The following is a 15422-nucleotide window of genomic DNA, read 5'->3' on the forward strand; positions in this document are numbered from 1 at the left end:
ATTTATTGATTTGTGTATGTTGAACCATCCCTGCATCCCTGGGATGAAGCCAACTTGATCATGATGAATGATCTTTCTGACATGTTGTTGGATTTGGCTTGCCATTATTTTATTGAGGATTTTTGCATCAGTGTAACCATTAAGGAGATTGGCCTGTAGTTCTTTTTAGATGTGTCCTTGTCTAGTTTTGGGACAATGTAATACTGGCCTCATAGAGTGAGTTAAGCCATGTTCCTTACCTTTCTATTTTGTGAAAAAGTTTAAGGAGTGTTGGTGTTAGTTTTTCTTTAAAGGTCTGGTAGAATTCAGCAAAGACTCGTCAGGTCCTGGACTTCTGTTCTTCGGGAGACTATTGCTATTTTAATTTCATTATGTGTAATAGATCTGCTTAGGTGGTTAATATCCTTTTGGTTCAGTTTTGGATGGTTATAATTATCTAGAAATTTGTCCATTTCTTCAACATTTTCCAATTTATTGGAATATGGGTTCTCAAAGTAGTCTCTGATGATTCCCTGGATTTCCTTGGTGTTTGTTGTTATCTCCCCTTTTTCACTACAGATTTTACAACCTTGGTTCTTTTCCCTCCTCATTTTAGTCAAATTTGCCAGGGGCTTGTCAATCTTATTTATTGTTTCAAAGAACTAGGTTTTTGTTTCATTGATTGTTTGTTTGCTTGTTTTTTGGTCTCTATTTCATTGATATTGGCACCTATTTTTACTATTTCTCTCCTTCTTCTTGTTTTGGGTTTTGCTTGTTCTTATTTTTTTAGGAGTTTGAGATGCAGCATTAGGTCATTTATTTGATAGCTTTCTGACCTTTTAATATATGCACTCATGGCTATAAACTTTCCTCTTAGGACTGCCTTTGCTGTGTCCCATAGGTTCTTGTAGATGGGACAAGAGACCTTTTAATTTTCTCTCTTATTTCTTCTATGGCCCATGGATTGTTGAGCAATGTGTTATTCAGCCTCTAATTATTTGTGTATTTTCTGCTGTTATTTTTGTTTTTGAGTTCTAGTTTTATTGCATTGTGATCAGATAGAATGCAAAGAGTTATTTCTATCTTCTTGTGTTTGCTGAGGCTTGTTTTGTGCCTTAAGATATGATCTATTTTGGAGGAAGTTCTATGGGATGCTGAGAAGAATATTGTACTGTTGTCAGATGAAATATTTTGTAGACATCAGTTAGGTCCATTTGATCTTTGGTGTCATTTAGTTCTAGGACTTCTTTATGAATTTTTTGTTTGGATGACCTACCTATTGGTGATAGAGGGGTATTAAAGTCTCCCATTACCACTGTGTTGGAGTCTATATGTGCTTTTAAGTCTTTTAGTGTATATTTGATGAAATTTGGGGTGCACTGATATTGGGTGCATATAGCTTGATAATTGTTATTTCCTTTTGATGTATTTCCCTTTTACTAGTATGAAGTGTCCTTTGTCTCATTTGACCAGTATAATTTTGAAGTGTACTGTGATATAAGTATCCAACCTGTTTTGGGGAGCCATTGGCTTGGTAAATCTTCTTTCAGTCTTTCACCCTAAGCCAGTGTTTATTTCTGTCTATAAGATGGGTCTCTTGTAAAGAACAGATTGTCAGACCTTCCTTTTTAATCTAGTTTACCAAATGTTGTCTTTTGATGGGGGAGTAGAGTCCATTGACATTCAGTGTTAATATTGATAGTTATGTGGGGATTCCTGCCATGTAGTTGGTTTTGTTGCTTAATGATTTGATTGTGTGCAGTTCAATCAATGCTACTCTCTGATTACTTGTCTTTTCTTCTCCTGTGGTTTGATACTGCCCATCCTCTCATGGGTGTTTTTGCTTTCATCTTTGGTGTACAGAACTCTTTGCAGTAAGCTTTCAATTCTTGAGTTTTTGGTGGAACATTCATATCTGAACCACAATAGAAGTCAATAAATATTTCTGGAATAATTTAGTTACTCATAAATTATTAAAGAATTGAGAAGTAAAAGTCATGGTTAAATGGTTAAAAGTATAGCTCATTTTATGTCTGATTATCATTTTGTTGATTTTAGAAAACTCTTATTTCTTGAAATAAAGCAGTAAATGAAATTTAAAAATAAGAGAATATAATTTTCACATATTGTTTTAAATGAAAATATGTAAATTGTTAAATTGTCATCACAAAGTAAAGTAGAATTTTTATTAACAAGAACATATCATAAACTAATGGATTTTCCTTAAGATATTAAGAAATGGTTGAGAAAAATTAGAGAAAACCTAAGGGTGTACAAAATCTGAAAATAAAACTGTAATTTTCCTGCCATTTTGATACAGTTCCTCACAGCTTTTTCATTCTGCATTTTTAATTTGGAATATTCTATATTATAATTTTGTGTCCTACATTTTATATTGCAAAATAATTAAACATTTTTCATAGAATTAAATAACATAAAACCAACAATGTAATAGCAGCACAGTAATTCTAATTTTGCCATTACTTTTTTAGCTCCTATGTAGGTTTGTTCCAATTTTTCATTATTATGAAAACAGCCCTTGTGAACATTTATCTTATGTAAACGATTAATGCAAATAATGCAAAATTTCTCACAAACTCTCTCACAAAGATTTTTTCCTTTCTACCACTAAGGCTATGCTTTTTAAAGCTTTGAAACTTCATACATATTGATCAAATTACCTCTCACTTCATATAGCTAAAATCATTCAATTAAATTAGTTATTTTTATAAAGAATAAACCCTGAATATAAAACAGTAACCTTGTTTGAAGTCCTGATGAAAAATGTCAGCGATTTATATTTGGAAACCTGAATATAAAAGATACTGGATTGAAGATTAGTTGAAGTTTTTTATGGAAGTGAAGATACTTTTTTTCTGAGAGAAGCAGAAGATAAATAGTTTAAATTTTTTTCTGCATGCAAATTCTAAATGCAGTCTTTGACTTTAACTTATGTCAGTTAATAACTTTCTTACATTAAAGAATGACCTCAAACTTTCAAATAATAAACTTGTTCTCATTTTTATCTTTGTAAGAACATATGAAAAGCATTGCCTTCTATAATATTATGTTTTTCATATGTATTTTGGAAATATGCAAAATAAAAGAGGTAGCAGTTATGTGTGTGTGAGGGGTGGATGTTAAATGAGCATTTCCATCTGCTTGGTTATTTTAAGATTAACTGTGATTTTGTGTACCTCTTTATTACTTACTTAAATACTAACCACATAATCATAACCCTTGTATAATAATTTATGATTGAGGATTTACAAATAGTTTTATACCCATTAGCTTCTTAATCTTTCCAACTTGCTTTGAGAGCTTAATGTGGTAACCCTTATCATTTTTGATTTATAGGTGGAGAGAAGGAAATAGGCAGGTGAGATTATTTACTTGTAATAGATATTGACTGAGCTGGGAATGAAGCCAGGACTCTGGAGTTTTGTTCATTCTCTAGTCTTGTACTTTGGTTATGGAATCTAATGGCCCATTATTTTAATTGAATTACAATAACACAGCAAATTATTTGACACCTGACATCCTGTCAAGTAGAAGCATGCACCTACAGTTCTATAATCAATGAGGTTAACAATGGCCTCTAACTTTAGATTGTGGGATTTCTGAATCTAAAAACTAACTCAATTAAATTAGAACACTAAATGGTAGTGATAATATTATGTATATTGTTCTTCATTAGAACCATTAGAAACTTTATAATCTTCAAATATCTTATAGAAAGTCTCTCAACCAAATAGATGTTTTATGGTATAGAATGCTATGGTTCATAGATAACACACATTCCTGTTGAATAATGGCAAACTAGCTATTATTCACATATTTTATTCAACTAATTAATTGTGATATAGCATAAGACCGCAGGACAAAATTGTTAGATGGTGTTGGTCAGAAAATAGCAAACTCAGTGGTAGACATTAGCATATAGCGTGAGTCTAATATTAGGCTTTAACCAGTAGACAAGTAACTCTTGTGTGTGAAAGGCAGATATGAGAGTTTCAGCATATGGAGTAAAATAAAACTTTCAAAATACAGATTGTAATCATCTTGAAGGCACAAACCGATATAGATATAAGTATTAAAAAGAGGTGATCCAGAAACAGCATCTCAGTTTTGCTATGGGAATAGTATTCATATTGTGGAAAAACTACTTAAACAAACAAACAAACAAAAGATTACTTGCTTTCTCCTGTCATAGGACAAAATTTACTGGTGTGGCCAAATGATTTTCAGGTCATTAAACTAATAAGAAAAAAGGCTATTACAATGTTAGTAGCTTCAGGCCTACAATCATTGTATAAAAATATTAAAAGAAACCAGTAGCAATAGAACCAACATATGTATGTGTAGATGGGCAGAGATTCATGTCAAGCAATTGGTTCATGAGATTGTAGGGTCTGGAAGATCCAAGACCTTTAGAGCTGGCTGAGAGGCTAGAAATTCTACTGCAGGAAGTGAGCTATGCTCTGGAGACAGATTTCTTTTCCTCAGGTAAATCTCAGTTTTACTCATAAAGTCCTCAATTGGTTGGATTTAGCCCACCAAGTTTATTGAAGATAATCTCTTCAAAATTAACAGATTGAAAATTTTATCCATCTATAAAATACTTTCACAGCAGCACTTAGTTTAGTGTTTAATGGAATAACTTGATACTATTGTACAGTCAAGGTGACACATAAAGTTAGCCATCACGACTTCCTAAAGCCAAATGCAAAACTTAGATTTCAAAGACTGGATTCATAAAAAAACAGAATATAAATCTTTTATAAATATTTATTAGTTGGTTTATTGAGGATGCATGGGGAAAGTGAGTATTTCTTTTTTAAGTAATACATATGTAATTGCAGAACATGGTATGAAATTTAATCCAGGAACATTAATCCAGCAAGTCTGAGAATTGTTATGATCTCTGAGAAGTAACTGATAACCAGAGGGGATTTCTCTGATAAAATTACTCAACCACGCACATTCTAATGAACAAATTATTGATGTTACTAGGCATCTATGTTAGTTTTATAGTAGTTTCTGTGTTTGCAGTTCACTCATTTCTTCAGTAATTTTTAAAACTACATTTGTAGTATATCTGGCCAGTGGCACTGACTCTATAGAGAAACTCATGTAAAATTGTTATAGAAGAAATTTGCTGTCTTCCTGCATTTTCACTACTCTTTTGGCTCATCTACTGAGTGGGGCTTTTATTTTTTGCATTGGTTCTTAAGGTTTTCAGGTCTGGTTCCATTAAAAAAAAAGCATGATATAAGGATTTTTACTCATAAATTTACTATGAGAATGCCCCCAGGAGAGAGCAAAGGAAACTAGAATGACGCAAGGGGAATAGACATCTTGAGGATGTCTATTCTGATCCCAGGGCAAAGTCTGGGGAAACTATTATATATACTTCATTCAACTAGAGACAGTCGAACAATGAATTGTTTTATGAAGTTTTGTTAATAGGGATAGCGTACAGCCAAATTGGCACTCATTTGGCTAAATGAAATCCTCTAAACAGGGGAGCAGGTATTAGTTATTATCAGCCAAATGCAGCAGTTAAGAAATAGGCACTGATTGCCTGAAGGATTTGGGCAGGACTCTGATTGAACACTACTAAATACTATAGTTCTCTCTCTGAGCTACTTACACTTGCTGATCACATGAAGTTCTCTCATCTGGAAACAACTTCAGGGATTCTGATTTGTCAAAAATCCAGAGAAAAAACTTAAGTTTAACATTAGGCTGCAGTTGTCATTGTTTCAGTTGATCTCAGATCATAATTAATACAGCACCCATCTACCAGATTCTGCTTCCTTTGGCTAACATTTATATTGGTCAGCTGTCTTTCATTCTAGGTTAAGACTCTTATCTGAATGTTACTTGATTTCTATATACTATCCCCTTGTCAATCCTTATTGGTGTGCTTTTTTAAATAGTTATAACTATGCATATAAATATCAAGAGCCACCCAACTGATGATAAACTTATTTCTCCCTACAGCCATAGCAGCAGCCATAACTCCTCATGAAGCCCAGGATCAATTAGCCCTGCCAGTATGGAAATTCATTTCATTACTTCTCATTTCAAATACATAAGGAGCAAAATGTGGCAGGACAGCAGCCATATTAAATCTAGAAGGAAGCTAATATCTATCCTGGCATAATAATACACTTTGGGAAAATAAGAACTCTAGGCCAACAAAGCCTAAGCCTGTGGGGATAAGAAGCACAAATTCCTCCAAGAGGGTCTCTAGAAGTAAGTGATGATGAGCAGGATCCCTCTGACATCCCTGACGTTCTCTTTCTACTGTGGATCAATACTACATAATTGCCACTGATATAGGTTTATAGTTCATTTGAAAGGAGCTCTCATGGTATAGTGTGTTATCTCCCAGCTGCCCACCTCAGCTTCTCCCTTTGACTGGTAGGATCAATTGATAACGAAGCCTTGTTTCTCCTTTGTTATGGTGGATCCTTTATTCTGAAGTGATATTATGTAGGAAATATCATAGCAATGCCTCCTGAGTCATTGTAGCAAGAGAAGTGAACACACATCTGAAGGAATACTAATTTTGACAACAATGCCCCTTTCAGGGTGGAAGAAATTCAGTGTTGCAATTTTTCCATCAAGTAGCTGATTGATAGCCATATGAGATGGTATCACATAGGGTATTATACATTGTTTTCTGTGTCTGACAGGCTGGGCATATAGCAGAAGACAAAGATAGAGTAGTCCTCGTGAAAGGGAGCCTCTACTGGTGGGTCCATACATAGCCTGATTATCTGCATTATGGTTATTCTGTTCACAGCACAAATTCCTAAACTCTGAGGTGGCTACCAAGGCTAGATATTCAATTGTCTTTGTACAGTGGCCTCTCTCTCTGGTTCTCCACAAAAATGTTCTTACTTTTGCAGCCACTTTTTTTTTTGGTAGTACTAGTGTTTGAACTCAGGACCTTGCACTTGTGAGGCAGGTGCTTTATCACTTGAGCCATGCCCCCAGACCTTATCCCATTCACCTTCATAACTTGATCTTATGGTGGTGTTCTGGATTACAGACAACTTATATTTCTAAAAAAAGATGAATGATTGAAAGACACAAACTTCCCACAATCACTCAAGAAGAATTAAATTAATAAACATTTTAAAATCCTTTACACAATGAAAACTCCAGGTCCAGATGGCTTCTCTTGTGAATTGTGCCAACTGTTTAATCTTTCAAAAACTCTTCCAGAAATCTGAAGACAGAGGAATACTTTCTAACTCACTTTGTGAAGACAGAATTTCCCTGAGACTAAAATCAGAAAAAATTATTAGAAGAATAGAACATTTTATTAACAGTATTCAGGGACACAGATATGATTATTCTAAATGAAATGTTAGCTAATTTACTACAACTATGTACAAAATAATAAAAGTTTATGATCAAGTATGTTTTGTTACAGGAATGCAAGGATTTTTTGTTCATTTGTTTTGTTTCTGCTTTTTATGATACCAGAGTTCAAACTCTGGGCATTGGCCTTGCTAGACAGGTGCTTTACTACTTGAGCCACACCCCCAGCCCTTGTTGCTTTAGTTTTTTTTTTTTTACAAGGGGTCTCACTTTTTCCCCAACTGACCTGGGATTTCTCCTACCTATACCTCCCACATAAATGGGATTACAGACAGGAACTACCACTAACATTTTGCTTGTTGATATGGGGTCTTGTTAACTTTTTGCCCTGAATGGCCTCAAAGATCTCTAACAGAGATTAGTTTAACATTAAAAATCAATGTCTTCACCTCATTTAGAAACTAAAATGAAACAAAAGCCCAATAAATGTAAACAATGTACTTAAAAAATCCAGTATCCATTTCTCGTAAAAAGAAACCATTACCATATTCCAAGGATCAAGGAAAAGATAAGCAGGTCCACTCACTACTTAGATTTAATCAGGCTAGAAGGTAGTAGCCAGTGCTGTCATATGTGAGAGGGAGAAAAAGGTATCCAGATTGGACAAGAATCTAACAAAAGTCTTTATATGCAAATAATATGACTGTGGAAATGTAATGAACCCATAACAATGCTACTAGAGTTAGTAAGTGGGCTTGGTGAAGTTGCCCCATATAGATCATGAAATAAATGGCAAGTGTGTATCTGTAAACTACAAATGAAGTTGCAATGCCACCAAATATATAAAATTGGCGAGACATATAACAAGGGACTTGAAGGATTTGTTCACTGGAGACTATTAAACATGAAAAAAACCTTGAAAAACGTAAATGGGGAAATAGGAATATACTGATACTGGAGGAGGTAAACTAGTTCAATGTACACCATACACTTGAATCATCATAATGAAATGATATTATAATGTATACTAATTCAAAAATGTAATAAAACTACTTAAATAACCTAAATAAATACATAAACACATGATACTCATGGATTTGAAGGCTTAATATTATCAATATATTAATTCCCTTATATTTGATCCACAGATTCAACACAATCTTTGTAAACTACAAGCAGTCTTTTCTGGGAGGAGAAATTGAGAAACTGATTCTAGGATTCTTATGTAAGTTCAAAGGACCTAAACTATTCAAAACATTTGAAAATATAAAAATGATAGAAAATTTATACCACCTTTGAATGTTTTTCCCCTCTTAGCCTCCTGAGTTGGAAATGTAACCCCCAATGTGACAGTGTTGGGAGGTGTGACCTCTTGGGAGCTATTTAGGTCCTGAGGGCTCTGCTATCATGAATATATTAATGTCACTGTTTTAAGGGCCTGTGGGAGTGGGTTATCCCTTTCTTGCACTTCTGCCATTGTTTCTCTCCTCTGGCATATGCAGCTATGCGGCTTCATTTGGGAACCAGAGATTGAATCTGTCAGCAAATCCATCTTAGATTTTTTAGACTTCAGGACTGTGAGAGAATAAATTTCTGTTCTTTGCAAATTTCTCAGTCTCCAGTATTCTGTTATAGCTGCACAAAACAGACTATGATGACTAGCATGAAGTTATAGTATCAAGGTAGTGTGATATTTGTGCAAAGTTAGACAAATGGGTCAATAAACTGTCTAGAAAGCTCAGAAACAGGGCTACACACTGATAATTCATATTTGATATACATACAAAGGCAATTCTGAGGCAAATCACCTTTTCAAAATTGCTAGAACAATACAAGAAACTGACAATTGATCCAAATTTGCATGTGATATGCAAAAATCAATACAAAATGCATTGTAGAACTAAATATAAGATAATCACATAAAATGTCTAGAAGAAAGAATAATAGAAAAAGATTGTGAGCTTCGGTTTGGCAAGTATTTCCTAAACACACTATCAAAATCATGATCCATACAAGAAAATATTTATAAATTGAATTTCATTAAGATTAGGAATGTGTGATCATTAAAAAGACACTTAAGAAAATAAATTGACAAAAGTACAGGCTGGCATAAAATATTGACAAATGATAGGACTTGTGTCCAGAATATATAAAGAACTCTTAAAATTCAGTATTAAAAGATCTTTTAACTAACTTTAATTTTCTTAGGCAATCATAGTATATGATTCATAAATTTCAGAGGTAGTAACAATTAGCATTCCTTTGACTAGAATCAGTTTGTTTTTTGCTTAATGCTTCTGGAAATAATTTAAAAATCTCTTCCAAAAATTACTGCAAATTTTACATGAATGAAAACCTCCAACTTTCCCAATTACCAGAATGTGAAGCATAAACAGGGAATTGGAATTACCATTATAAAATATGTTAATTAAGACAGTATTCCCTTTGATACTCTTTTACTAGGTTTCCATCATCAAAAGTGATGGAAGCACTTTATCTGTATTGATGAAAGTTTGTGTGCATTTTTTTACACAGCGATTTGCTTTCCTAGCGAGTCAATTTTCATTGAAACTTTATCATTTGGATACTTTAAATCAGTCTTCTAGCATACTTTCTATCCTGAGGATTGTTGTCTTTAATTTTTACTTAATAATTAGTGAAAAGAAAACCATATGATTCTGTTAAATGGACTAAAACAAAGTTTTCACTTATGCAAATGGTAAGATGACTAAGTTTCTTCAGGACTCTTCATTTGTCCAATCCTGATGTCAGTGACTCTTGATCAACAGTATGTGGTAGACGTACATTGTATGGTTTCTAAGGCAGTTATAAGAAGACTTTCAGTTTCTACTTGAAATGCTCACACTGAGGAAAGTCATCCTCACATAGATAATCTATCCTAACACTACCTGCTTTGTGAAAATCCAGGAGATGTCTTATAGAGAGAGTCTGTCACATAAGTCCAACCTGCTCTATCCATCTTAGCTCAGGTAGCAGTTAAACTTCAGAAGATACCAACCTCAGTCTCTAACTGACTGAAACCACCTAGAAGACTCCCGCCTTGGAACATTCCAACTGAATGCTCTCAGTCCACAGAACAATAAATTGCTGTCTCAGTCACTGTGCTTGCAGTGATCTGTTGTAGTATAGATAACTTAAAACCACTGGGAGAAAGTATAAGCTTTAGCTTAGCACCGATGATGAGTGTGGTGTTCTGTATCTTGACAACACTTCTAGTTTATTCATGAATCAATTCATTTTCCTTTCAATCTGTTAGCCTTCCTGAGATATTGTCTCCATTTGGATTAGTCACTCTTATTTATCACAATAATGAGCCTTCACAAAGAATATTTTAGCTGAATCTAGTAATTGGTGACTTCTTTCTAATATCTCCATATCCTCTATACTAGGTGGAGGTAAGTACTTATCTAGCTACAATATATATAGCTGCTGTTAGGCATTTGCAGCATAGGCACAATTTGGATACATCATAAACACCCAAAACATTGGATGTTTCACAAAAGTATCCAATGTGCTTATTCTGATATATGACTATGCTATTCCTGTTTACTCCTCTCAAAGCTATCTTGCTGCTGTTTCTACTTTCCTGAAAGTTATTCGATCTACATTCACATGATATAGTTGAAAGAGAAGATCAAACTCTGGCAGTACAGGCAGACAACAGCAATCTGCTTCTCATCATTTCCAGGCAACTCCTTTGGTAGTATGCTGCCATATTGATTAACTGACACACACTGTGCAGATGCTAAACTGCTTATCAACCTATGCTTTGTGCAATCCAAAGATAATTTCTCTCTCTGGTTATCTGCAGAAGAACCAAGTAGTAAATATTATCCCTACACAGTGAGCCAAATGGAAGCTACAACTGGTAGTCCTAATTGGCTATTGGTCAGTTGAATCACCAGGGGGCACTGCATTACATCTTTATTTCAGAGTTTCCAGGTGGAATCTTCACACAGAGCCTGTAAATAAGCATAAATTTAATTTTCTTCTCTGGAGAAATCAGATCAGATGATTTCTTCCAATATTGGCCATTCATCCTGATATAATCTGACAGAAATATCTGAGAGTATTATTCTCTTGCTCTAAAATACTCTGGTGGGAATAATATCATATCTTTTCCTGGAGTTTTGATCCGTGAGTGCCCTCTTTCTACTTGCCATAATCTTTATGGCTTCACTTTATTACCCATTTTAACCTGTACCCCTCTTCCCTAGTGGTATAATTTGATTCAGCAATACTGCTTAATGGAAAAAACAGGCTGCAACTTCAACGATGCCAAGGTCTCTCAACAACACAGTAGAAGAAAAAAAGAGTTGGTTTTGAAAAGGCATATATTCCTCTCCTGAAGATGGCAAGTCCTTGAGAAACCAAGTGGTCTCAATTGTGATTCTCCTCCAGAGAATAATAATGTATCTTTCCCATAATGCATACACAATTATTTTAGGGTCTTCTGGGTATATGGCCCAAAGGCAAGGATCCTTACAATGCATCCTGGACTGCCTGTGGAGACCCTCCCTGCTCTAGGTTCCATTCACAGATAACATATTTTTGTAATGCTGGAATACAAGATGTAGTAATGTTTTCAGGTATTAGCTTCATAATCAATAAAATCTTACAAAAACAGATACTAAGACAGATTTAGTCTGTGGTTCAAGTTTGTCACCCCCTGTTTAAGCATCTTAAAAGTGGTACTCTTTTTCACTACTTATGAAACAATATTATTATTAATTTTTTTAGTGGTACTGGGGTTTTAACTCAGGACCTTGTGCTTTCTAACCAGGTGCTTTACACTTGAGCCATAACTCCAGCCCAATGATAGGATTTTTCCATGTATCCCAGGCTGGCCTGGAACTCATGATCCTCCTGCCTCAGCCTCCAAAGTGTAGGGATTACAGGTGTATACCACACCTGGCTACAATATCATTTTTATCTTACTCACTTGACTTATGCATATGGGTGTGTTTTAGTCATTTACTTTTCCTTTTCATGTGGTATGCCACAAAGTGGACCAACTTTTCTAAACACAGACTCTTGGGGAAAAACTAAACTCAAACCATTGCACAAAGACTACTGCCTTTACTCATAACTTTCGGAGACATCCTAACAGGAATTTTGCACAAGCTCCTGAAGATCCTTTCCAAGGTACTGGATTCCACATTTCAGGAGGGTACACCCAAATTAATAGGTTTTCTTCATTCAATCTTGTTTCTAGCTCCCTTTACACCCTGAGATTCTATTCCCATATATACTTATCTGGCTCTTGCTACATGTTGTTGGGGGTACATTCTCTACACAGGTTATGCTGTGACTTAGTCTTCTATTATAGGTCTAATGTCCAGGATAGGAGATAGGATAGATAATAAGAAGGGAGTAGGTTACAAAATGCTACTCTATGTAGGGAGGAGTGAGCACTTTTCAAGGCTAAGGAAATCTGAGGATTAGTGGGTCTGGTCTCCAGTTGTTTTCTTTTCTCCTTGTTTGTATGCCTCAAGGAAGGGCCTCTGGCTTTCATATTACGCTTTAGATTATAGCTAGGTAATCTTCTTTAATGTAATTATGACTAACCATAGATGAAAGTTTTTCTTCAATTAGACTACCATCTGTCTATTGATCTGTTGTTCCCCCTACAATTAGTTCCAAGACCCCAATTGTCAAGCAGGTAAAGTTTGATGATAAATCCTGCTTCAAAGTCCCAATTTTGGGCCCACATTAGGTCACATTCTGTGGAAAGCAGATTCTATATGGAGTTTGCCATTCATGGTATTTATTATGGAGTTTCTTTTAGGTTTAGTACCTGTGGAAACGAGGGGAAGGAAGCAGGATGGGAGAGAGAGAGAAGTTGAGCTGTGAAATAAGCTAATTAATACTGACCTCAGGTGATAAAATGGACTGTCAAAGTCTTAGCTGAACTGTCAGGCCAATCATGTAACATCCTTTTCACTGGTGTTAGATGGACAGTCATGAGAAATGAGCCACTTTCAGTGAGGCAGCTCTTTACAACTGAAACAAATTCTGAAGACAACACTTCAGCAGTTAGTGGCACATTGACCACACATGTCAATATCACTTAACATAAATGTATAGATGCCCAGGATTACCAATGAGGGTTTGGTGTGATCTACTCTATCCTCAGGAAAGTCTTCCTAAAGCCACTTTCAAGATATTTATTTCCTTGTGACATCAAGTATTGTCCTTTACTATATTAATTATTTTAGCAGTTGCAAAAGGAATATGTTTTAATTTGATACCTCTTTTGTTTGCTTGGGTACCACTGTGCCATATTATTTTATGAACCTTGAAAATATATGGTTGATTCAGGGAAATCCCATCAGTGAATCAGGCAGCCTCTTTTTCCTTGTTAGGGAGAGTCATGGAATTCAACGTGAAGAGAGATAGGGATAGCTGGATTTTCAATAGTTTTACCACTGGCACTGAACTGACCTATTTATTCATATGTATTGATGAATACTCACTGCACATCAGCCTTGTTGCCTTTTCCTAAATTTTTCCTAAATTCAATATTTTAGCAGTGGGATCTGTTTTTTTCTCTGTATCTACACTGTTTCTCTGAAGTTATTCACATCTGTCAGGTAGCTTTAATCACAGGATAGTCTGATAGTCTTCTGCACTGTGAGTTGTCCTAGGAATAATCAGTAGCAAGCTCATTATGTTCCTTCATAAGAATCACATAAAGCACCTGAATCGGGTTTGGATAGTTCTCTGTCAAGTTAGCTAATTCCCCTAGGGCTAAGTCTATTTCCTCTAATGTCAGTTGATAATATTTGTCCCCAGAATCTGGCACAAGCATTTTGTTACTTCTTATTAAAGAAGTGTAGGGAAATACCTTCACTTCAAATTCTCATCAAATTTGTTCTCTTCTCTCTCTTTTCTTATCAAAACTTTCTTATTGTGGTACTTAATGTTGTGGTAGATAGTTACTGCTGCTAACCTGTGTCATAAATGCTAAATTTTCAAAGCAGACACACACATGAATCAAAAATCTTTCCCAAAACAAATTTTTTCTAACATTTAACAAATTATATAAGTAAACTTCAAGTGTCATACACTAAAATTATATAATAGACTTGTTCTTTCTTCATACTAATTTATTGCTGTATTCTACCTAAATCTTTCAAGTGACTAGTGGAGACCCGAGTAGGTGTCTTAAGAGAGGAAAGAGGATCTCTGCTTAAGCCTGGTGTGAGACAGATTCCTTGAGTGTCAAAGAAAAGAATTTAAGGATGAGTCAGACATGAGATTTAAACAGATTTGGTAGCAAGAGTAACACACACTCAGAGTTGAGTGTAGGTGTAAGAAGAGAAGCACTGTTCTATCTGTAGTGATATATATGTATGAAATATATATGTGTATATATATATATGATATATTTATATATGTTTATGTTTTGTACTACATATTTATTTTCTTTTTACTGGCCTTATGGCTACTTAATTATTTACTTTGACTTTTACTCCTACAATTTTATCTGATGTTCTGTTGTTAGAGTCTTATCTGACATTCCTGTCCTTATTTTGTGTCACTTTAAACAATGACAGGCTCAAACTAAAGGTCACATAATTATTTACTATTACTCTACAGGACCTTGTTTGATATTGTTAGTGACGCTTTAGCACATGTGTTTCTTCAAGTCCCTTAGTGAGGCTGTTTACAATTCTCTATGGGGTTACATTGGGAGGTTACAGTGTAGGAATGAATACTTAGTTTTCAGTTCACTGTGGGGTCTCTCTTTGAGAAAGAACTCTGTGACCAGGACTGAATATAATACAATGTACAAAGGCTTCTTTTGGCATTTTACTTTTTTCATTTTCCCTTCCTTGTCCTTTCTGTTTTCCTGACTCAAATCTACTTCTCTTTCATAGCTCTTAAGATCCACATCTATGACAAAGGAGGATGGGAAGTTGTTTAATGAATACAAAGTTTCAGTTGGGGAAGATGGAAATGGATGTTTGTGATAGCTGTACAACAACACAAATGAACTTAATGCCACAGAGCTGCACATTTCAAAAGGTTTTAAATTATACATTTTAACTAGAGAAGAGGTTAGATCAAAAAGAATTAAC

This window comes from Castor canadensis, chromosome 1 (assembly GCF_047511655.1).
Source record: "Castor canadensis chromosome 1, mCasCan1.hap1v2, whole genome shotgun sequence".
Taxonomy (NCBI): domain Eukaryota; kingdom Metazoa; phylum Chordata; class Mammalia; order Rodentia; family Castoridae; genus Castor; species Castor canadensis.